The sequence below is a fragment of the Stigmatopora nigra genome, chromosome 13 (genome assembly GCF_051989575.1).
Source record: "Stigmatopora nigra isolate UIUO_SnigA chromosome 13, RoL_Snig_1.1, whole genome shotgun sequence".
Classification (NCBI taxonomy): Eukaryota; Metazoa; Chordata; class Actinopteri; order Syngnathiformes; family Syngnathidae; genus Stigmatopora; species Stigmatopora nigra.
The window spans coordinates 5,406,968-5,431,332 of record NC_135520.1 but is presented as its reverse complement, the minus strand read 5'-3'; the positions used below and the strand labels follow the sequence as shown (position 1 = coordinate 5,431,332).

The 24,365-nt window shown below is 39.1% G+C and overlaps 2 long non-coding RNA genes across 2 annotated transcripts in view; both read right to left on the bottom strand.

The window, feature by feature from the left end:
- LOC144206182 (uncharacterized) overlaps window positions 1-11,012 on the bottom strand; it is a 52,552-nt gene extending 41,540 nt beyond the window's left edge. The window contains exons 1-2 of the long non-coding RNA XR_013328311.1: window positions 10,847-11,012; window positions 10,354-10,467 (exon numbers count right to left, since the gene is read on the bottom strand). This is a non-coding gene — a long non-coding RNA (uncharacterized LOC144206182). The remainder of the gene's footprint in view (window positions 1-10,353; window positions 10,468-10,846) is intronic.
- Window positions 11,013-11,088: 76 nt separating this feature from the next.
- LOC144206180 (uncharacterized) overlaps window positions 11,089-24,365 on the bottom strand; it is a 44,606-nt gene continuing 31,329 nt past the window's right edge. Inside the window, exons 7-13 of the long non-coding RNA XR_013328308.1 lie at window positions 18,073-18,142; window positions 17,622-17,700; window positions 16,315-16,507; window positions 12,223-12,287; window positions 11,763-11,984; window positions 11,299-11,406; window positions 11,089-11,203 (exon numbers count right to left, since the gene is read on the bottom strand). This is a non-coding gene — a long non-coding RNA (uncharacterized LOC144206180). The remainder of the gene's footprint in view (window positions 11,204-11,298; window positions 11,407-11,762; window positions 11,985-12,222; window positions 12,288-16,314; window positions 16,508-17,621; window positions 17,701-18,072; window positions 18,143-24,365) is intronic.

Genomic DNA, 24,365 nt, shown 5'->3' with positions numbered 1-24,365 from the left:
GAGTAACCAGGCAATAAAACATGCTGTATTTTATATGGACTCGGGCAAAAAGCAAAAGCTGACCAAGTAGGGAAATGGGAGGGTGACTCAGCTTGAGACCCAGTCTTGTTTCAAGACACTCGTCACATAACCCGTTACTTCCTGTCATAATGTACACACACTTAACACCCCCATTCCCAATGCGCCAATACACCCTGTCCCTCTCTTTTAGGGGCCTCTTTCTCGTCATGCATATCAATGCTTTATGGGCGTCAGAAGGGAAAGAATGAAGGATTGGGACGCAAGACTGGAGGGGCCATTGAGGGAGTATTGGGGAGTGCAGTGAGGCCTAAACACCAGTTTGAATCAATCTTGTCTGTGGGATTACTGCTCCACTGAGTTGTGATCAATAGATCTGCCACACAAGCCCCCCAGGACGTCTGGCAAGTTAAATGAGGGTCCAAGAGATGCACCGCAAATATTTTTCTTATCACTCATCTACTTTGCTTGTTTGTTTCAAATGAGAATATAGAGAGACAGATAGATACACAGACAAACAGAAAAAAATAATAATCAATATGGCCTGTGACAGTAGGACATACGTTTAATTAATTAAGAGTGGCTAGAGCGTTGGCTATACAGTTGTGGGGTCGAGGGTTCGATCTCAGGTAGGTCCTCACTGTGTGGTTGTATATTCTCCCTGGGCTTGCGTACGTTTTCTCTGGTTACTCCCGTTTTCCTCTCACATCCCAAAAACATACACTACAAATTGCCCTTAGTATGAGTGTGAATGGTTGTGCGTATCCTTGTGCCCTGCAATTGGCTGGGCCCCACGACCCTTGTGAGGATAAACCGGTACCACATATCGTCACAAGTGTTTTTGGGATGTGACAGAAAAACGGAGCTCAGTTTGGTCCAATAAACATTATGGGGACAGGTGTGGAAAAAAAATGTAACCACCTCAACTGTGCACAAGGTTGTAAGAGGTTGTCCTCAGTGTTCACAAAACTGTGACTGATTAAATGCTAATGTCAGATTTACATTTTTTTTATTCCCAATGCTATGACACGTTACAGCACTAATGAATATAGACCGATGACATAACCTTAAAGTGAATAAAAAGTCTTACTTCAGATTCTTAGTCACGCATTCTGAGAGTATGAATTCCGGACAGGATGGCCTCAATGCCAGTAATGATGACTTTAAATGTTATTTGGTGACATCATTTCTCTTCCCACTTCCCTTTCTCTCTTTCTCTTGTGTGTAAACACAAGGCATATATGACCAGCAGATGGCACTCCTGTTATCTCAATCAGTCATTGTAAGCCTGCAGCCAGGAGTTTGGGACTGTTCAGGATTTAACTATGTGTTAAAGTACTCCAATTCTCAAATGCCTTGCGGCTGATTGGGGAAAGGGAGCCAAGCAACGAGAGGGAGAGGCAGATAGCATCCCAAATAACAGGTTTACTGGATCAGGGCCAGCAAACTCACCATTGCTCATATACTACATTCACACATGCTACAGCAGAACAATAAAGAACAACCATTCTCCTGTTAATAGGCAATCTGTGTTGTCATGAACATTTAGTCTAATAACTGCTCCTGCGGTGTAAATGATGTCATAGTCATGTCGCCTATAAACTAGGCTGCTGCCTCAGATTTTTTATTAATTCATTTTCTTTTTAGTATAACATGAGTTAGTATTTTTATTTGTGCATGTATGTCTGGTGAACAGAGGCCATCACATTTAAGAGCAATGGAATTATATAAATTCCAAATGTCTTTTAGGTATAATGACCAACATTTCATCATATTTCAATTGTATCTATTATGAAAGCTGTTAGGGGCCAATATATTTGACAGATGCAATCAGCAAACTGATGTGACACCAGATGAGAATGTGAAGTACAGGAAGTGGATAAAAATAGGGAAGGCCTAATTTCATTAGTGTATTTTGTAATGTAGTGAAAGAAGTGCATATATACATTGACACAGAGCTCGTTGTAGTAGTGTAGGTGCAAACGGGTAGAAGTAATAAGTCTGGTCAGGTAATTAGTTATTACTCTTCTCTTGATGATGGAATTCATTTAATAGCATTTTACAGATGTTTTTTCCCTAAAAGCTATACAACCTGCCAATATTAAAGAAAATGACAATAGCATTTTGGATCTGAAATGTCTTAAAATGAACTATTTCCATAGAAATGCAGAGTTAAATAATTTTGTGCTGACCACTCCCGCCATCAGGCCGCCAAGTCTGGCCACATGTCAGTCTAAAACAGTAGCAGGTACAGACACCAATTAATCTTTGGAAAAATTGATTGTGAGTACAATGGTTGTCTGTTTCTCTGTGTGCCCTACGGCTGACTGGCGACCAGACTTGAAGTCAGCTGGGATAGGCTCCAGCAACTCCTGGAAACCTGATGAGGATGTGCAGTACGGATGACAAATGAATGCATTTCTATTGTAATGCCAGGTGCAAAAAAAATGCAACATTCCTGATACGTTCCAATAATTTATATAACATTTGCTCTGTTGGAAAGGATTGCTGATACCCTATCAAAATGTAGGTATATACTACATCAATATTGTGCTGAAAGATATAGAGGGGCTTAGGGGAGTCACTAAGGTTACTACAAACAATCAACGAGCACATTGGTCATCCTGCACGAAGCATCATTGGCAGTCACAATGTGACAGCAGTTGTTTCATGCTGTGCAGAAGGTTTAATAGTAGGTGTACAATTACACAGCATGCAAGCTACAGTAAAGACAGAGATGTAATGACGCTATGCAAATCAAATGAGTCTGTTCCTCCCTCGCATCTGGCTGATTTGCCGATGCCGTCACGGCATATAGCCGCTGCTGTATAGCTGATTTATACAGTAGATGATCTAAAGCGCCTTGATTGGAACACAGTACACTGAAGCCATGAGACTATGAGAAGCAGCTACATTATTATGTGATGCCGTGAGGACAGTAGGCATCTGTTGCTGGCATCAAATCTACTGTTAAAAAAGAGAAATAACAGGAAAGCTTGGTGTCATCACACACACACAATCACGAGTGCTTATAAACAACACAAAGGGCTACACACAATGCTAAGTTGTGCTTCAGACCACACTACCACCATAGTGAGCTCCCTTTCATGTTCCTCTATTGACTGCTCATATATCCTGTGGCTTGATTGGAACACACGAGACAACATCTCACAAGTACGTTGTCTCGTTTCCCCTCACTCAAACACTCCCCCTCTACTATCTCCCCTCTCCCACCATGTTTGCCTTTCATTAGCTTTCATCTCTTCAGCTTATTGAACTCCACCACTGGCATCAAAACTGTGATGCTTTGATGGTGAGGCTGCTGCCCGATATACGCCTATATTTAGTTGCTTTACATATTTCCATAAGAAATGATTTGCAATGTCTGCCAATTCTCAGTCCGTAACAGGACATAAGGGGCCATATATTACATGTTGCCGAGAGCCGTTCAAAGTATGCCTGTGTCTCTCAATGCACTGAAGAGGCCTCACTTAAGTTTTTTTTAAAATATATCTTCTGCCCAGAAGAGTATATTTCTTTATTTAAGAACTGCACTGTGATATAAGCCAGAAACAAGAAAGTGGATGGTAGGTGTACAATATACTGAATGGTCGAAACGCTAAAGTGATATGAGCAAAATCTGATCCATCACCAAACTCCCAACGTGAATGTGCTCGTATCATGATGTATTTTCTCCAAAGAAACGAGCTAAATTCCAGTTAATGTGTGCAAAACTTCCAATGACCCCCATTCATTCCCTATTAACACTCCAAATATTTGTCATGTGGGAGTAAAAAACGAAGTATCTGGTGAAAAATCAATGCAGGTACAAGGAGAACATGAATACTCAATACATGATGTCCATTATTAAAGTGGCTGTGATTCCGATGGATTTTGAAAAAAATAGATATACAATTTTTAAGTACGCAGTTTGTCTAAATCTTTGAAGTCTATGAAGTTTATTGGCTCATAGTTAAGCGCGCTCGATAGAAAAAAATTTGCAGTAGTGCATAAAAAAAGATACTGCATTAAACATTTTTTTTCCTGATCTAATCTGTAGACTGAACATAGTGTACATTGCCATTTATTAGATATTGCCTCTGGATTTCATCACACTATGAAACATGGCATCGTCTTGTTTTGGTTGAAAAAGATTTGCAGCAAACTTAGGTATAAAATTCACAAAGCACTAATCATATACTTTGCATGTCATAATACTCAACAACACTAGACTCACAGACAATCAGATTATTAATATTATTTTAAATTTAACATCATTAATTTCTTCAGGCCACAACAAAAGTAATGTTAAAATGGGTTACTTGCAATGCAAATGAGTCAAAGTGATTGTGCTTTTATTTGAAGTTGAACCTTTGTTGTCAGTTCCAACTGTATTCTCTGTTTTTCAACCCAGCGAGGGACCTTTTTACACATTTCAATGGGGAATTTGCCTTTGAATTATTCAACAGACTAATCCACCATCGCCAGTGCTTTGGTCTGTGTGGGCCTGCTGTTCCAAGCACCAGCCAGTTCATCGTAAATGTTCAGAGAAATAAAGATAGACACAGGGATGCAGACAACAAATCCTTAGAGAATGCCAATGATGTCAAACGGTGCTACTGCTAATGATGTAAATACATTTGCTATTGTAGAAATTGTGTTTATTTAAAAATGTGGCTGGATTTTTTGGGCATTCTTTTAACATGTTTCTACTGTTAATATTAATGTAAATATTCATCTCTAAAATAAATGAAATACATAAACAGATGGATAATTACATGAACACACAAACCCTATCTCTGCTGCAGTAACTTCTTTTAAAATATACTGATTGCCATGTTGCAAATGTGTCCATTCTAACCAAAATTTTGGCAACTATTACCACATGCCAACCATCATCACTCAAGTTATATTCTTGTGCCCCATAAGGAGAACTTAAAAGAAAATAAAAATGCTCTTTCTGTTGAAACATCTCGCCAGTATGACAAAAATGGGAATCATATTCTTGAACATCTCTGTAATAATGCTCAGAACATTAAACTAAAAAAATGTGGTTCCTTATGGACAATGTGTTGGACTTTGGATAGAGGGTTTCATGTTATTTCTGGGTAATACTGCTTATTCTCACCCAAACACATGTTAGGCTAAATTGTCTTCATTTTCTGTCAGTCGAAGTGTGAATGATTGTGGTATGATATGGTCTTGGCCTCCTTTTATGAAAAATAAAACCCCAAAACATTTATGTATGCATGACATTAGGTCCATTGTTTCTGATTGACCCCATGAAGGTCAGGGTGGGTACAATTACTAAGGTACTAAGGATTTACAGATGCATGTGCGCGAATGAATGCATTTAAGACCCTGTAGGTGCTATAAAACGCTACTGTTCTGTGTGCTGGCCCTGCATAATGATTGTCAATGACATGCAGTCAATCTGTGCTGGTTAAAGACGTGTCAAGTCAATTTACGATTCACATTTTGGACTGGAGACTCCCCCTGTGGTGTACTGTAAGGAAGACTAAGTAATGACATGTGTTCTTAGTCCAATAGGAAAGTGTACCCCCATATAAACTGGTCTTGAACTTGTCAGTGCAGGGTACATGCTGCTATGTTAATGAGCCCCAAAAATGTTTTTATAGCAGTGGACTCATTCTGCCATTCTTTCAACTAGTCCTATTAGGGCTTGCCACCGCATAGTGTCCTTTTCCATCATCGCCTACCTTCTTTCTACCGTCTCTAACTCAAGGTACCCAAAGCCTATTTTACTTCTTTCTTAAGCTAGGTTGCTGTGGATCGCCATCCTCTCCATCTATCTGGTAGTATCCTGACTACCTCTCTGTTGCTTTCTCTCATCTTGTCTCAGCCATCATTCTGACAAGCTTTTCTAATCTTAGGGAGTAAAAGGTGCCATTGGCAGTCACTGTTATCCAGTTTCAAAAGATTTGGATGAATGCTCATTGTTTGGTAAAGTTTCAAATTGGCTGTTCTTCTTGACACGAGCCTCTGCTTTTATACAGATTTGGGGGAGGTCTAATTTTTCAATGAGAAACACCCCAAATAAAGGCTGATTGAAAAACAACTCAGAATTTTTTAAAGAAAGCCCTGCAAAAAAGGATGTATATTTAGCACGGTATGATAGATTTTTTAGATCTATACCCTTGATATAGACATAATAAGATAATAAAATCAAATAATGTTTCACCTAAAATTGTCTTTTAATTCATTTTTCATACCACATGTTCAAAAAAGTGTGAAAACATCTCTTAAATGAATTCCTTAAATATGTCATTAAATTTCGCAAAAGTTTCAGCTTCGCTGTGGACCTGGCAACTGTTATTCAAAGGTTGAGCATTTTTTATCCAGACATTTGAATATGGAGATATTTTAAACATACTGGTGGCCTGAGCACACTAGTGTACATCTTCTTCACCTCGAAAAAATATTCCTCATTTTATTGTAAAAAAAGAGCATAGAGCACATAGAGCAGATAAAAAGTGTGGGAGGATGCAGGGAAAGATATCGAAGCTCAAGTGTTTCTTGTTATGCTGTAAAATTATGCAAAAGCTCTCTGACGAGCCCGAAAGATCAAAGATGTAGGCCATAGGGCATGCACATTAAGAGTTATAACGAGTGCCCTTAGCTGTGCACTGTTTAATTATTGAAACAAGAAACATCTTAGATAGTTTAAAGAGCCTCTAATAATGTAGTTTGAAAAGAAACATGCCAGTGAAGACAAAAAAAGAGAAAATCAGAGAAAGTACCCTTTAATTTGCTGAGTCGTTTGAGCATTGAGCATTTTTGCCCCAAAGAGAGAACTTTCCACAAATTAGGCCGAAAAGATCCACACTTGCTGCAAATCAGTTTCACATGGACTACGGAGAACTGTCCAATTATCCCAATTACTTCTAATTAGCGAGCGTGCTCAACAGGCAAACAGAATTCAAATCTCATAAGCCAGAAAACGTCACCGCTGTGTTTCTGATGCAAGCATTTAATCATACACTCACATTACAGGAAAACAAGTGTTCGCCGGCCATGAATAAATCAGTTGATTCTGGTCGCCTGCATATAATGCATTATCACAACAAATTCTCACTGAATGCCTGCACTCATTACAGTAATTATCAGTCCCTTTATGCCTTTTAAGGTAGAATTCCATTGTTTAAAAAATATTTTGTTTAAACAAATAAAATGGGGTGGCCCGGTGGGGGAGTGATTAGCGCGTCAGCTTAACAGTTTTGGGGTTGAGGTTACGATCTCAGTTCGGTCCTCACTGTTCGGGGTTTGCATTTTCTTTCTAGGCCCTGCATGGGTTTTCTCCAAGTACTCAAGTTTAGTCTCTTATCCCAAAAGCATGCATGGTAGGCTGGTTGAACACTCTAAATTGCCCCTAGGTATACCCCTACATGAGTGTGAGCATGAATGGTTTTCTGTCACATCATGCCCTGCTATTGGCTGACTACCAATATAGGGTGTCCTCTGTCAGGTGCAGGAGTCAGCTGGGATAGGTTCCTAGAACCCCAAATGACCCATGTGAAAATAACGGGAGACATTGTTGAAGCGTCTCTATTTACTGGCAAAACACAACACAAAGCAATGTCTCAGAATATATAAAGCTATAAGAGCATAACTTAACTTTATAGAAGGTGGTTCATTTCTATGAACCGCTCGCCGTTTGTGAGGGCCAAACACTTGTGTGACCAAATGTAGAGGGAGGAAAAGAGGCTAAGGGCCACATTAATCCATGTCAGTGCAGGCCAAATTATTTATCACCTTGTGCAAACAAACTGTGTCCTGGACAGCATGTCAGGATGGGGGTATTGGGAGGGAGACGGGGGCGTGTGGGGTCCGTAAGGGCTGCCATCTACTCTGCGGTCTGACCCCCATCACTCTTTCGCTTATCTGCCCTCCTCGGCCGGCTCCTCATTACTCCTTGCACAGAGGCAAGCATGGTCCAGAGACTATACACAGAGTTGTGCATGCACCCCGATGAGATAACTGATGAAGAAGTCCTGTGTCTTTATTTTAGCCTTCTGTAAGAAGGATATATTTTGTTTAATGCACCCGACTGCTTCACCGATCACACCAGACGACGTCGGTTAGTTTCCACTTATTAATTCATCTGCCTGTGATTGTTTGTGTGTTTTAGAGTAGCATGCAGCACTACGAAGAGAGATTGGGAAGTTGGGGGGGATGTACTATTACTGTATCTGGACTCTGGGAAGCAGCTTCCTCAGCCTCTCTCACCCGCAGCTAAGCCTAGGCGGGCCGGGAGTTCCAATCAATAAACAGTCCCCCTAGCTGCCCCGAGCAAGCTGTTTCAAAAGTCAGAGAAGCATGAAATGGCCATTATTAAATTACTGGGACGGACACATTTTGGAGGCCATTGCATTAAGAGAGCAAGCTCACCCAATTAGTGGATCAGCACATTAATAGCCCTGGATGAGAACACCATCTGATCAGAGATTAGGCATACACACAATCTATTGACCTATTTTAGTGGTCCACTGAAAGCTTCATATAGCATTTACAAACAGCAACACTAACTCACGTCGCATAGCCAGAACGGATGTTTAATACTTCATGCATGATTCATACAAGTTGTCACCAAAGTGTTGCGATCTGCCTGCATTTTCTCTTTTGCTGAGTCAAATGCCATCCATTTGCAAGTGGCAAAGCCATATTGTAGACAAAGAGGTATTGTTGTGAGCTATCCCCTCAATCGTTTCCAAGTGCATTCCCCTGAGTGGAAAGATACGAACTGATTTGCACTCTTGGTTGGTACTACAAAGTATGCATTGGCCAATAATATTAACTAACTTGTACCTACCTAAGTAAATACAAAAATATAAAACCATATTTAAATGACTCATGGTACTATGCTTTAGGGTAAATCAAAGTTAGTTTAGTTTGTTTTATGCAAAATGATACAAAAAAATTGCATGCAACTGGGGGAAAAACAAATTCTAGCCAGTTTCACAGGAATTTAAAAATTTAGAATTCAAACGATCAATACATACATAAATACATAACTCCCTCTTCACCCGACTGCTTTAGAATGATTGCAAATTAAGGTGTGGGGACCCCTATTTCAGTGGGATTGTGTGTGCATATTTTAATGAAATTCATGTATTATGCATCACTTCATGTATTTTTTTTTACAACTTAACCTCCAGTCTACACAAGCACATATGGCCAAACATAACTTGCTACTCAAATTCAAACCTATGGACAATTTATAGTCTTTTACAGCCTAAGACATCTTTGAAACAATAGGAATAGATCAAAAGGTCCCTGATTTGAACTCAGAACCTTTCTTATTGTGAAATAATGCTAGAAAAATAAAATATACAGTTCTTTACCTCAGTATTACTTCAAAATTCTCGAAATGATTGACATTTCCATCCACATTTGAGGAATATTTTGTGGTGGTATGAACAAGTTGCTTAAGTTTTCCCCCAAAAATAGTTTTTCAAACCAAATCCCATGGTTTACTTTGTGTACACTTTGTGGCCAAATTTCTGTGTGAAAACACTTGTGTTTGTACATATCTGAATGCATTTTAAAACAAGCATTCACCGGGTTGGCACGTCAAGGGCTGTGAAGAGCCCTGGGCATATTTTCAGTGCTTTGGTGAGTGATGTTTTTAATATAAATTATTCACCCAAGAGAGACGCAGCTTTGGATGCAAGCCCTTGTTTTTAAAGAGCACCTTGTTTGCTCCTAATTTTACAGCTGGTCAGGCAGAAGTACAGCGTCTAACCTTCAGGTCAGACTGGCAGATGGGAATTGCCATCTCCCTGTGCACTTCCATTGCCGCTGTAATGCCTGTGAGCACACATTGACACGCACGCACACCCAACCTAGTTGACTACTCGTAGGCAGAGGTTATAGGGGTAACTAAACCGCCGGGATGCCAAGATCGTTATTTCACTCTCATCACACGGTTGTGTCCACCTCCAGCATGCTCTGTCTCAACAGCACCATCACCATCACCATCAAACACACAACCTCGACCCTCAGCCTGCGGCGTCAATGTTTCCAGCAGACCGATGTAAGAGTGTGCATGTGTATTGATTTAGCTTGTCTATGTTCACCCACACAAAATCTACTCTTTCACTTGTTAGCCTTTGACTTTTTGGACTGTCGACTACAGTGTAGATAAGAGCTGCAGTGAAGTGAAATGTACTACTTTGTTTACAGAAAAATCTTATTTCTGAAGGAGTTGCTAAATAATTGCATTTTGAAAAGTAAATATATGAGTGTAAATCATCCATTTTAGACAAATGTTTGTTTCTTAAGGTCATTACAGTAGTGAGGGTGCTGGCAACTTACTTTGGAGTGGGTTTTTCTGAAGTGGACTCGTTCCAAGTCAATTGCAGGGCTTCCTGATGTGTTGAGGAACTGTCCTCAATGGCCACTCTTCATTACTGAGAAAAATATTGTCACCTAAAATGTAGAAAACTGCTGTTTGCAACTTGATATGGTTTTCTACAATCTCAAATTTATATTTTTGTAAACAAAGGTATGCCATACGGGATTTATTGTATTAACTTATATAATAAAAAATAATAATAAATGAACCTATTCATAACAAATTGCAGGCCCGTACAGGCTGATGGTGTTTTTGTGCAGAAACAAAGTTACTTGTAAACGCTGCACTCTCGAGGCTTGGATTTTCTATCAGCAATATTGGCCCAGACAGGCAAAAATGTCTCTGTAAAATGATGAAATATTGAATCTGTTTTGAATGTGAACTCCCGCTTACCTCTTGCAGCTCCCACAACTTGGCTGAGGTATTGATGAGGTGAGATTTAGTTCCACTTACTTTTTGCTGTTTTCCTGCTTTCTGGTGAGGAAACTCAGCATTGTCTAACACATGTGTCAAACATATTCCGCCGAGGGCTGCAGTGTGTCCTGGTCTTTGTTCCAACCGATCCAGTGCCAACATTTTTGACAATCAGGTGTCTTCTAAAATAAGTAGCACATAACTTTAATTAACTGATTGACACTCCTGCCAACAAGACAAAAAATAGCTTTGCAGACTCAAGTCAGCTGACGTGAACTTACTCATTTTCTCCAGGTCAGCCTGTTTGCAGCGTGGCATCGCCGATTGGTATTACAAAGGGGCTGATATGTCTTTGTCCTCAACATCATCAAGGCCTTTTGCATTCCGATAAAAATGCTAAAGTGGGTTAGAAAAATACATAAGTAAAACATGTTACAAATATGGTTATTTCTATTATTATTTCTCTAATTATTTTAGTATGTCGTTCTCACAGTTCTGAGATGGAGGTTTTGATCCCAAGTCGGACCTCACTGTAGGAAGTTGGCATGCTTTCTCTGGGAGCTCCAGTTTCCCTCCAACAACCCAAAACATGCATGTTCCTGAAAAAGAAAGAGTTGTTTTTTTATGCATAATTTAAAAGGTACGTAGTAGTAACCAGTATTGGATTCTTTTTGTTTAGTTATTTTTTTTTGCTTTGACGGTTGAAATGTTCCTGGCCAAGGAGAACATTGACATGACATAAACCTGGCCCTGTGTGACCTCCACAGTGACAAAGGTTTTTCAATCTGACCTGTCTGGTGGACCAAGAAATGGAGGTGAGGAAGACTCAGAGAAAAAAAATAGGGGATTCTGAGCCAGGATAAGCAGCAGGTGTTTTAGTCTAGATTTCCTTGAAAATATATTTCCTTCAGTTTTCATCGGCATTACTGGCAAGAGAAATCAACAGATTAGAAACCTTGGGGGTGGGAGTCTGCCTGTGCTGGCCCACATGGAAATGGCCCAGATCTGGTAGGGAGGGGAAGAAGCTGTGGAAGCCTGCCGTAGGGCCGAGGGCCAAGGTTTGATCCCCAGTCGACTGGCGTCCTTCCAGCCCAGAGGAATGAGTGTTCTGCCCGCAGCCCTATCCTCATCATCGACAGTCTCCAACCTAAAGTATGATAGATGCTCCGTCCGTTCCCTGCAGCAGGAAGAATGCATTAGACATCTGTATAATTGACTGAGGGTAAAGGAATATAGGGCAAAAGGAGATAGATCGAGACGTCTCATGTTTGCACTTGACTGAGACATCGGGCAAAAAACTCTTTTAGTTGTTTTTGTCTGGGTCTGAATGCCAAACGGAAGGCATTAGGACAAGGGAAGAGCTCGCAAGGTGAGAGAGGCGGGAGCAAAGAGGACATGGCACAGAAGAAGCTTACTTTCACTCCATAGGACATCCTTTCACACGTAATTCACGTCTTCTCCAATCCGCTCCCTCAAGCGCCTAAGGACAAGCACACATAAATGGGCTTATGGAGCATATGAAAGTCAAGAAAACTTGTCAATATAGTTTACATAAATATTCTGCTACTTTAAGAAATATATTTGTTACACATTTGATATGCTACCTAAAAATATAAAACAAACACAACCTGCAAATACATAAACATATAATCATAAAGTTCTTTTAGTTTGACAAAAACAGTCTAAAAATGTAGTGATTAGTTGTCCTTTATGTGTATGAAGTTAGGAATGCTAACATTTCTCAAAGCATTTTCAGTAAGTTGATTGCAATAGACATCCGATCAATATAATGGACTGGATGTCTGTCACTGTCTGTCACACTGAAACAAGATCATTGACTGCCATTGAAGTGGAAATGTATCACCGTTAATGGCAGCCATTAAGGTAATGTTCTGAAGAATCGATATTGTAATATTGATATGATATATTTAGTCAGCTGGGATGGGCCCCCCAAATAACATGACCTATATACAATGGAAGGAAAAATGTATTAACAAATTACTTTTAAAAGTTAAAAATAATTGGATTTTAAACTCGGAAGTCAACCAAAGGCACTGATTAACGTTGAAGCTTCCATGTTTTTATGCTTGGGAATGTCTGCATTGTGTTCAACTAAAGTGTATCACTTAATGTGCTTAACACATACAAAAACAAGCTGATAAATAAATTCACCAAATGGCCTCATTTAAAGAACATGCCTGTTGGCCATTGTCCACATATCAAAGGCAAGTTTATTTGAAAGCTGTTACAGATGTGCAACTTTCTAGGGAAAATAACACAATTATAAGTGTACACAGACTGGTTCATTATTAATGGACACTGCTTTTCAAGCGCCTCACTCAAAAGACCTCTCAATAATTTATCACCATGGAGACACATGTCAAGGCAGTGTGCTTGGACACTTCATGAATATCAAATAGATATGCAAAACAAAAGGAGTAGCTATATACTACATCATTAAACACACTTGCTGCTCTGCTTGCAACCAGTCAGTGAGCCCTGATTGTTTGCCGCACCTTAAAAGCGATCGCTGCACTTTGATTTGTTCTTCCTGAAACACTTTCAAGGCCACTAAGCCACCTACACTTTGCCTCTTTGTCGTTCTAATGATCACTTTTTAAGGGAATGGATGGGGGTTTTGCAGTCATATAGCTATAAGATTATGACTTAATGACTATCCTTAATCAGATATTAACGAGACATTTCTCATTAGTTAATTGAATAACTTATTAAATGCCCTCACACCACGCGCCTCGTACGTAGATTCATTTCGAGAATTAGATCATGATGAACTTGAGATGAGAGGGTTGAGTGATGCTTCGTTTTTATTGCTACTAAGTGTCTGATGAGGCACAAGCGGCAATGACAGTCTGACTGTGAGGTTCAGTCATCAGTATGTACTTACCAGATAATGTTTGCAAATAAACTTCTCAGGTCTAAAATAATTTGCTAACAGTCAGTCAGTTAAGAAGTTAACTACTGATATTTGTTAAATTAATGACAACAAAAATACAATTGCACTATAATGAGAAAGCCAAACATAATGACTGAGATCTGATGACCATTATTAATAAGACTTTAGAATTAGATATTGTGGGGGTGATACTAAAACGTAAATCAAGTGCAAAGGCAGATTGCACCGTAGACTGGTCGCTAGTAAGCCGTAGGACACACAAGGACAGACAACCATCCACACTCACGATTATGACGCCACCGAGCGGAAATCAATCCTACGCCTACCCGCAACAAAGTCATGCAAGTGAACCACTACACCATCAGGTGACTTTATTACTACTATTATTTTTAATATATATATTTTTTTACAAACTCACATCTATACTCATAGTATACATGAAGGGACAGCAAACACTATTTAGGCAACCATTTATCTGTCCGCAGTTTGAATTGAAAAAAGTTGCTGACCACTGATGTGGTAAATTGGGGGATGTTGAAGCTAGTGAATTCTCCAATGATATCATTAATGTATCAATTTTAAACAATGAAACAAAGAATGTCCACTTGCCAAACACATATTTTGCATTAAAAAAAAAAATCCACTTCCCGCAGACTGATTGGATGAATTGAAAACGGACATGTCTTGCTGCGTTGTGTATGCATACTCACGTGTCTGTTTAGTCTCGGTATATTTATATGGAATTCATGTTTATAGATGCACACCACATCGTATTAACATTGTCAGTTCAGAGTTGAGGGTCACACTAGTGTGTGTTTGCATGCATGTTCGTGCGTGTGATTGGGTGTGTGTGAGGGAACCGGAGATGTAGGACCCCTGCTTGGAGGGGTCTTAGAGCAAGCATAGTAGTGTCATGCTGGGTGTTCTCTTGGTTATCTGCTAATGGTGTTCAAGATGGATTGATAGAAAGCTACTTTACTTTCTACTACCAGCTCATTCACTGTATAGAAGAGCTCAATTTGGCGCTCTCTGAGGTGTTTGTAGATTTTATTCAGAGAGGAAACATGAGAAGCATAGACAAAAAGATACATACTAATTACCAGAGTTACTGTAGATAAGATACATAGCTAGGTTTTATTTGATTTTTTTTAAGTAAAAAAATTTAATGGGGGATGTACTGTATATCTTGGAGTAATATTTCAACATGCAAATGTGGATCCAAGGGGTGAAGCAGCACAAATGCACAATAACGTTTTCTTTTCTTCCCACTTAACTGTTAAGCATTTCCTATATGCTATAACAAGACACTAACTGGTTGGATTATGTATTTAATTGTGTTGGTCTTGCTAAAAAAATAATAAAAATGTGTAGATTGTTCAGCAGAGCACAGCTAAACTTTTAAGAACACACACTCCACTTGATAGTCCTTACATGAAACAGCCTCCCTGCGGAATTGATAGGTGTGTTTTGCTGATATGACTTCACTGGTGATTGAGTGCAAGGTGGGATGTTGCTGCCGTGGGAGTAAGGCTGAGTCAAAGGTCCAGGGCGTGCTGAACTGCCAATCACTGTTGGATGTTAACACCGGAATAACAATCGAAATCCACTTGCCATTAAGATTTGTAATATGCATGTACAAGTATACGTGGATGAGGAAACCAATACATTCAGCACGTACACACGGGAGTAACTTTAATGTGAACGAGGTGGGGGTGTACAGTGTGTGTTTGGGAGTAAGCTGGGTTCATTATTGTCTCAGCTGGACTGTGGGGTTAGGTAGATATATAATTCTCTATTTATCTCCTGCCATTGGCTGGGGAAGGGGTTAAGGGTGCACCCTAATTTACACCAACTAAATGGAGAATTGATAGTTCAAACAAAAGAAAATTACTTTTGTATAGAATTTCAGTGTATGTATGTGTATATATAATATATATAGCCGTGCAAGCACCGATTACACAACCTAAGTCTTGACAGGTCTGATATAAAAAGTGATGAATTGATTCACAGACATGGCTGAACGAGTGATGTGACACCACATTCCTCCAGAGCTTTACATTCAATTCCATCTCCGCACGGCAGCACAATATAACCACCCCCCCATCTCACCTCCTCACCAACATCTTTTTCAACTCCAGAGACATTGCATATATAACATGGTCACCAAAATATGTTTTTGCTATGCAGTGCTACCATTGAATTGCACTACAGTTTCATCAGCCACTGTTCATGTTTATCAGGCATCCCCCTATTTATGAGGATTCAAAGTTAGTAAGAATTTTTGTCTCAAATACTAGGTGGCACAGGTACTATTTTGCAATATTTTGATACGGAATAATAGAATTGGCAGCATTCTTTCAGATTTTGATTTAGTGGTACAAAAAATGAGGTTTGGTTTGAAAATGTTGAACTATTATCTAAGGTTACTATGATATTGTATTGTGTAACTCTGCAATTGTTTTTTTTAGTAAGAGAGAAACAAGCTCCCAGAGATGAACATGAAATGACCATCAGATTGACTTAATGAATTAGCAGTGAGAATTCAAAATGAGAAAAGTGCTTATATCTATTAAAAAAAGCGACACTAACTTACTCGACTTGTAGCTGTGGGGCAACAGGGCCAAGATGAAGCTAAGATATTTTTGGGTCTCCGGCGTCACATGTGCTGTTCATCTCCTCCACCAGCAGCACACCTTGACAGTGACTTTGTGTGACAGCAGATATAATGTGATTGTGCCTTGGTCCCTTGGGTGCGCCACTGTTGATGGAGACTTCTGGGCTCGCCTCTGCTTTCCAGCGACAGCAGTGACAGCAAAGGAGAGGGGGGAAGAGGAGGGGAAAATAAGGCATAAACATGTTGACCAGTGGCATTCACACAGCTTCTGTGCCTTTGTTTTGTCTTCAGTAAGTGGAAGAGCACAGTCAATTTGTTTGAGACAATGCCATTGTCTTATCTTCTTTTTTTTAATAAATTCAATTTATTTAGCTTAAAAAATCTTATAAGTTGCCTTTTACAGTACCTTGCGGTGAGACAGCCAAAGTGGTGGGATGACAGTGTGACTGGGACAACCAAAATTGTAAATTAAAGGGTTTTCTTTTCACATTTCAAGCCAATGCCTGCAGATTCATTTACTCCTCCATCCCTTTTCAACACTGCATATCGTGGTCAGGGTTGCAGGATGCTGGAACATATCCCAGCTGACTTTGGTGAAAGGTGAACCACAATGAAACTGGTCACTTGTCAGTCATAGGACAATCATATACTACACTGAATATTTGAACCAAAGTCAGGCAAATGAACCACAATATCAATAGCAGGCAACCTGTGGCTCCCTGCCAACATGTGAGCTAAAATATGGAAACCCTTGGTGTGCGAGATTAGTCCCGAATGCACCAATAGGAATGTTGCATTGGCAACACCACTGTGCTGTTGACACTATCTCTAGCACCGCTTCAATTCTTTTTTTTATTAGACTCCTTTGCAAATGCATACACTCATTGATACTTACTATCAACCCCTGCACTACACCATCAGGTTACAATGGCTATAGAATGGACAATAATGCATTAACAGCAAAAGATTGTCTGTAATTAATAAAAGAAAATTGACCTTGTTTTCCTTTTAACATGTGTCCCTGTCTCATTTAAAATATGTGTCTTTAATTCGAATCCACAACTCTTATTGTCCACATACTTTTAACCTGTGTTTTTCAGCTTCAAATCTCACTACGTTTCATCAGACATATGATGTCTATGTTAACTTTCACGGTTATATGGGATTCACTTTATTTGGTTTTACACTGCCATCCTGAGTATAGAGTGGTGTAATGATGTAGGGCGCGTATGCCGTCAGATCTACTGTATGTGTGTCAAATCAGGTGAGGTGTCGGCATCTCATACCTACTGGCACTCCATGGCACTGCTGTCTTTGCGTTTCATGGTCAGAAAATGTCCAATACCTTGTGTCAGCCCATGTTGTCTGTTCAACAAGCACAAAAAAAACAGCTTAGCTTTAGCTGGCAAATTTATTTTACACCACAACTTCATTACATTTGCACAATGTTTGTCCAACTATTTTACCTTGCATTATTTCATTTATTTTTTTAAACTCAATGAAATTGGTAAGCAGTCTTGTTTTACAATAATATATATATAATAATCAGACCGGAAGCTTGGGTAGAGCCGCTAGATGATTTACTTGATGGCAATTCATTTTACTTTCCTGTGCATCTTAGTCGAGAGGCCCTTAATTACAGTTATACTCTATTGAAGAGCAAATGAGCTTGACATCGTTCCATCTTGTTATCAAAAAAGAGAGGAAAAATGAGTGTGTTTGTGTGTGTTTTGGTACCTTTGCAGGAGGAGTTGGTTGTGTACTTTCTTCTCAACACTAATCCTGCCGTCACTAATGAAGTGTATGGCTGAAGAGAGGGTGAAAGCAGACATCAACCATTAGTCTTATCCATTCCATTAATATGCACGGATTATGTATTATTCCCTGACAAATAAACAGCCCTCAAAGCAGCCTGAATAAGGCAACCTTTGTTTAATGATTCGCATTAATTCTATGAATAGCTCAGTTAGTGATATTGTCAACTAGAAGAGCCTCAACAAACATTATGATGTATGAGTCTTCTCATGTAATTTAATGATTAAATATGAATAAAAATACAATTATTATGCACGGTAGTATACTTTTGCAGTATACTTTACATAAACAATGCACATTATCGTGGTATTGGGGCATTCAAGAGCAAAAACAAATAACCTGATTAGTACATTTAGTGAGGTTGTATTGATTTTTGTAAAACATTAGTCCAATCAATTTGAGAGGCATAATTAAATTCCTTTCTTTTGTGCCTCCTCAAAAAAGAAAAAGAAAAAAGGGAATGACTACGCTGGTCAAAAGCTAAGAGCACAATTTCTTGTTAGGCATGTGTCTCAAAATGTGCTAATGGCCAGGACCTGACGTTAAACATAAATGTGATTACTCAGCCAGAGCCTTGTTCTATGGAGTATTTTAAGCAGAGATTGGGAATACACAATGATGGACATAATGTTTCAGTTCTCATACTCCAATGCCCTCATCAAATAATATATCATCAAAAGTGTATGATTTTAAACTCTCCCCAGGTATGTGTCTTCCACAGTTAAAAAAAGATCCATAAAACTAAAATATTAATCAATTCATAAAATCTATGTGCATTATGCACTTCACTTGTTTCTCAAGTCATTACAGAAAAACTCAGGTTTTATGTGCAGTGCACATTCTTGATCATCACATTATGATAGATATAATAATGTGCAGTAAAACATGTCCATTTTATCACCATTGTATGGAATGGAATGAAGAGTGTCATTTTGAAATATGCCACTCTTCAATAAACTGTATATCATACACAACAGAGTCGCCGTGGGCACACCAAACACAGTGTCGTCCCTGCCATTAAAAAGCTTATTTCGTTTGACTTCACGATGACAGTTTTAGAGCCAAAGTCACCTCTAATGCTCGCAATTTTTCTTTGGGAGAGTGACTACTCTAATCAATAATAACTAAATAATATTGTCTGGATTGAAATGTAAAAGAAATGCAGAGGAATAAAAAGTGGGTGAAATAGAACAAAAGTAGCACAGTCTAAACAAAGAACCCATTTTTAGAAACACTAAATGCTTATTTTTATATTCTCGACCACCGACAGCCCGTTCTTTATCTACAAATTCAAGAATGAAACTCTTTCCCTTTACCACTTAATAAAAAACAACTGCAACATGTGACTATAATATTTGAAGTGTTTGTGGGCTCAATGGACAGCAGAGGACTGGAAGGAATGTGTTTCCAATCAGCCAATCAATTAGTAATGCTGTGGGTGATAGCAAATTGACACTTGGCTTGGAGGAAATCTGAATTATATTGCATTTTCTACTCTGCAGCGACTTTCTGCTAGAGCCAGACCAGACTAATCAAACAGCATTGCTTTCGACAGTCAACAGGCAGACATAGTGATACATGGGCATGTGTATTTATTTCATATCGGATAAAACATCGATAAAGAGATATGCATTCAATGATGACTTGTACTCTGTGATTCATTGGTGTTGAACTATTTAAATATGTATACTATACATATTAATATCAGAGTGATTGGTAAAAATGTGCTGCCTTGACACTTTGGCGATGCTAAGTGAGAGCAGTTTACTGTTGCATTTGAAAAAAAGTCAACATAAACGTAACATTCATTCGGAATACATTAAATTCTACTCTGATTAAAAACTTTGAACTGACAGTATCCATGTCAAAATTATGGAGACCAATGAAAAAACATGAGCCTGAGCGATTTATTCTAAATCAAAGTGTTTTTTTTAAAAAGATAATATTGTACTGTGACATTGTATCTGTAAAGAACTTAAGCGTGAGAGGGGGCGGGCTAAACCTCACTATAAAGTGGCAGAGTTGCACACCCTTCTTTCAAAAATAATCTAATCTTTTTAATTTGAGTGATAAGGTTGAATTGAATGTAGTAATTATGTGCAGCTGGCTTTGCAAGAGATTCATAAAAAAATGAGGCTAAGCCCATCTGCTGACTGGGAAAAGATGTATGTGTGTATGTGTGTGTGTGTATGTGTGTGTGTGTGTGTGTGTGTGTGTGTGTGTGTGTGTGTGTTGGGGGTGGGGGGTGATAGTGACATTGGAGAGAATGAAAGGAAAAGAGTCTAGAATCATTAAATGGGCCTCTATCACCTCTCCTCTGTCACTCAGAGAAAAGGCGAAAAAGTGGCACTAATGAAATATTAATGCCTTATTTGGAGATTTACATTAATCTTTCCACACAGTTTCTAGCTGTCTCCACCACTTTCTCTTGCCTGTGTGAATGTGAAATCTGAAAGCCAAGATTCGTAAGGCTTGAATATATCTTCTGATGAGATGCATCTGAGAGTCTCATTCTCCTGTTTTGCAATTTACAGTTTCACATATTACAGAGTCTGAATGAAATTAAATTGGAAACTTGTCGCTCTTACTTCTTAACAGCATATCGTACACCTGCTGTGTTAAGTCGTCTTTTTCATTAGAAAAGAAAACAAGGTACAAGGAAATTGATATCCAGAATTTTTGCAACAGCCCTTCGATGGTTTACTTTGTTTCACAAGAATATGTTTTGTGTGTTGGCTTACAGTATTGGTTGAGTATTTTATGAAATATTTACTTTCACTAATGACCAATGGTACCAGACGTTTACAGAACTACATCAGCAAGGTAAAACATGATGTGGGTATGCTTAAATATGCAGTTTTATTAGCCCTAGTGCCCATTTTCCATTGAAACAAAAATAAAACTGCAAGTGTTGAGTTCATGGTTAAGCTGATTTGTGTGGAGTTTTCAGTTCTCAACTAAGAATTTTAATACCAACAGGTTATTAGGTGTTTTATTGCCACTTTACCTTAGACACTTACTGCTCACTAATTATTTATTTACTTACACGCTGGCATACTGAAATGCAAACAGAAAATACAAATGCAAGGACAAAATGACCGTAACAACGTGAGTTTGAATGGTTCTTGTACATGTGCCGATTGGCTAACCCTGCTTCTTCCATAGAGTCAAAATCAATAGATACGACCTCACCATGCTAAAATTCTAATGTTGACATGGGCTTCATAATATGGAGATGATGATACATGGAAAATATGTGTAGATTTTATATGTTAGGGGAAGTTCCTGAAACTAAATTAGCTCAATGTCCAAAATAAATATCACCCAAGAGGAAAACAGTTCCTACTGTCTGGTAGGTCTCAGGGGGCACTTAAGTGTGTGTCAGGTAAACCAGCTGTAGTTTGCCTGGTGTCCAATCTCCACTGAGACTTGAAGTGGATAAAAAGCTGACACCACAGATACTAAATGCTCTCCCACACACTCTGGCACGTGGGAGTTAGTTATCCCGGTTATGAATAACAACCCTGATTCAACACCTCCAAAACTGCAATTGCCTATTTGTGAGCTGAGGTTTGGTTTAGGAATTTAAAACTACAAGGCCAACTAAAATCATCTTTTTTTGCCATGACATTGTGTTAACTTTCCACTTGTACATTTAATCCATGGGAAAGGAATGCTGCAATTCAACCACTGTTCCATGGAGTAACATTCATGCACTTGCTAGAAGTATCAATATATGGAATATTTCCATTACAAGGCTTTTCTTGTCAGCACTCAGGATTCATCTACTGTCTTTCAGAAAGCAGTGAGTTCCTTTTCTGTTGCAAACGTTCCCTGTCATAGTTTCAGTCAAGATAAAATGTTGCAGTTTCTGTATGCACAACAGGCACACACACACAAACAACACCACAAAAAAATCACCGAATTATAGTTACCATTGCAACACTGTTTAATGCTGTCTATGCCTGAAGGCTTCATGCAAAATTGAGCTTGTGAATGGTGCAATGGAGGTGACGTTAGCAGGGGGAAGGTCCCTCTGGTGTGAAGTTGTGTTGAGAGGCAAAAAGGTGACACCATGCAGCATCAGTCAAAATGACAGACACACTCAATCTACGGTCAAGGATGATGACAACAACAAGATGAGCTAATGGGCCAAAATGGCCCGGAGAAATGTGAAGACTACCTTCTAACCTCAACACATACACATAAATACACATGCACAGGTTTTAGCTCATATTACTTCCAATATTTTACTCATCATACAGGGTCATATATTTTTTTTTTCGTCCCTTTCATTTTTCCCTCAGAGGTCACCTCAGTAAAAGTGTTTGTGTTACACCTTCCCCAAAACAACCCACAAATGAGAAGTGTTACTAATATTCTGTATATATTGCTAAATAAGTAACCTATATATTCTGTTTTAGTGAGAGAGAGCCCCTGCCTTCATAGAATTGCTAGATTGTTTGTCTGTCAGTAGAGTGAACTAAAATAAAATATTTCCTCCAGCCCCAACATGCAAATACTCTGTACATCCGATCATCAGTTAGATTGTGCCTGGAGCTGACTAGAAGCCAGAATTCTTAAAGTTATTGTGTTATTAGGTTCAGGTTTAGAAGGCAAAGGCACCTTGACAATGTGTATTCCAACATAAGCATTGAGAGGGGGCATTTTCCTTTAAAATACCTCTCTCTCTCTCTGTCTGACGAGCGACTTCCACAATCCTGGAAGGTTTTAGCTGCACTGTGTTGTGATTGGTTAGACATTACATCAGGGTGATGTAATACTCTTAGGACTGGCTATTGTATCGTGCATGGAGGAGAGAAAGGGGTGGGTCCGGGTGGTTTGAGTAGTAAGTGAGGAGAAAAGGTGGAGTAAGGCAGCGGTGGGAGTGTGTGAGGATAAAGTCTCTTTCTGGCTCTGCCTCTCTCTCTCTACCTGGCTCTCATTCTCTATTTTTTCTGTCTCTTTCTCCCTTTGTCTATATCAATTGCTTGATTGCTTTCTTTCTACCACTTGCCTGCAGCCAGACACTGTGCATGTGCAGTCGCCACAGAAAGTTTCTATAATCCCAATGCACACAGCAGCGCTTTGGAGGAGGGAAATAATCAAGACTGTTTCTATAGGGCCCCCATTTAAAGGCTAGAGATAAGCTTTGCTATGCACGCTGTGCACTGTTAGCGGTTGTGTGTGTTGGAGATACATACACAATGCAGAAATGGGCTTTTGGAGGGGGCCGAAATTCAATCATTAATTGCAAATAGACACAGGGAAGGCAGATGATTGTTTGGCAGGGACAGAAAATGCCAAGGCATTTGATGTTTGTGCATAATGACTTGTAGCCAATTTCCCACTTCAGTGCAAGGTGTTTTTCATGGATCCAAATGGTGTTATAGAATATTTGGGCTTTGAAATGAGGTTAGCACAAAGGAGAGCCTGTGGCACGAGCAAGGTGTTTTGCCTGATTGCGTTTACACCAAGGTAGACATGTCTTTTTAAATGGTAAAAACAGCATATTGTCAAAATTAATGTATAGTTTAGATATTAAAAAGTCCAACTGAATATTTTACCAAAAATATGAAATGAACTAAAGATTCTATTTTGTTTATCACATTAGACTATGGAGAGGTATTGAGAATTAAATAAAGAGCTCTTTAATTCAATTTTCATTGAAAATGTATTTGTATTTAGTTAATTTCTATGGGAAATGTTGATTTGAAATGCGTTTAAATCGACATATGAGCTCAGTCCGCATTAAGCTCATATCTCAAGGTATGACTGTATTTGTAAAGCATCTCCCACTACACAATAAGGCACCATCTGCACTGTTATAGAGCTGTCTAAAACAGACTGCACTCCTATTGCTCTGACAGAGGTCAGTGAGTGCTCGAGCCAGGCTGACGTCATCCTGCTGCAACTCCCAGCATCACAAACGACAGACCAGGCTCGGTGGGTGTCTATATAGCCTCTTACTTATCTTGTATGCATCCCACAGTAAGGTCCATGGCCAGATACGCCCTGAAGGCGGATCCATCTCAAGTGTGCAATGTTTTATCTTGTAGTATATTACTGATATAAATGTTTATGGCCTAGAAAATGCAAGTGCTGAATGATTCGTTGGCTTTTTGGATGACTTCTTCCCTCTTTAACCTATAGAAAATATGTGCATTTCAAAGTTCATCTGTGTGTGGTGTACACAAATGTGAAACTGTTACTGT